Source organism: Tamandua tetradactyla, chromosome 16, assembly GCF_023851605.1.
Source record: "Tamandua tetradactyla isolate mTamTet1 chromosome 16, mTamTet1.pri, whole genome shotgun sequence".
In the NCBI taxonomy this organism is placed as follows: Eukaryota; Metazoa; Chordata; class Mammalia; order Pilosa; family Myrmecophagidae; genus Tamandua; species Tamandua tetradactyla.
This window is the reverse complement of record NC_135342.1, coordinates 51,004,569-51,005,657: the sequence shown is the minus strand read 5'-3', so window position 1 is coordinate 51,005,657 and position 1,089 is coordinate 51,004,569. Positions and strand designations below refer to the sequence as shown.

At 44.8% G+C, this 1,089-nt stretch overlaps 1 pseudogene; it reads left to right on the top strand.

Annotated features, from left to right (window-relative positions):
• LOC143660319 (non-selective voltage-gated ion channel VDAC2 pseudogene) lies at positions 1-883 on the top strand (annotated as a pseudogene).
• Positions 884-1,089: the final 206 nt, after the last annotated feature.

The window sequence follows — 1,089 nt, the reverse complement described above, 5'->3', positions numbered from 1 at the left end:
ATGGTGATCTCTGGGAAGATCTGCGTGAGGCCAAAGTGTGCAATCCTCCATCATATGCTGACCTTGGCAAAGCTGCCAGACATATTTTCAACAAAGGATTTGGTTTGGGCTTGGTGAATCCAGATGTAAAAACAAAGCCATGCAGTGGGGTGGAATTCCCAACACCTGTTCATCTGACACAGACACTGGAAAAGTTCCTGGCACCTTGGAGACCAAGCGCAGTGGATGCAAGTATGGTCTCAGTTTCACAGAAACGTGGAGCACTGATAACACTGTAGGAACAGAAATCGCAATCGAAGACCTGATTTGTCAAGGTTAGAAGCTGACATTTGATAGATACCACCTTCTCACCAAACATGGGAATGTGGTAAAATGGAGTCTTCTTACAAGACTGGAAGCATAAGCCTTGGCTGTGAGATTGATTTTCATTTTGCTGGACCTGCAATCCATGGTTCAGCCGTCTTGAGTGATGAGGGCTGGCTTGCTGGTGACCAGATGACCTCTGACAGTGCCAAATCAAAGCTGACAAGGCATAACTTTGCAGTGGGTTGCAGAACTGAAGGCTTCCAGTTTCACACTAATGTCAATGATGGGGCAGAATTTGGAGAATCAGTTTATCAGAAAGTATGTTAAGATCTTGACACTTCGGTAAACCTTACTTGGACATCGGGTACCAACTGTACTCATTTTGGCACTGCAGCTAAATATCTGTTGGATCCCACGGCTTCTATTTCTGCAAAAGCCAGCAACTCTAACTTACTAGGGGTGGGCTGCACTCCGACTCTGATGCCCAGTGTGAAGCTTACGCTGTGCTCTGGTAGATGAGAAGAGAGATTGTGCTGGAGACCACAAACTTGGATTTGCCCTGGAGTTGGAGGCTTAATCCAGCCGAAGAACCCCCTGGGAATGGGTTAGAAGATTTGGCCTTAATAGATTTCCATTGTGACGAGCAGGCCTTTTTTTTTCCCTCCAGAAAGTGAACAAAGGATGATATAAACAAGAGCTGTATTTTAAATATTTAAACAGTTACTTGTTAGTGGGTTTTAGTTGAATTGGTTATCTACTTACCAATGCTGCAATCGTGCAGTC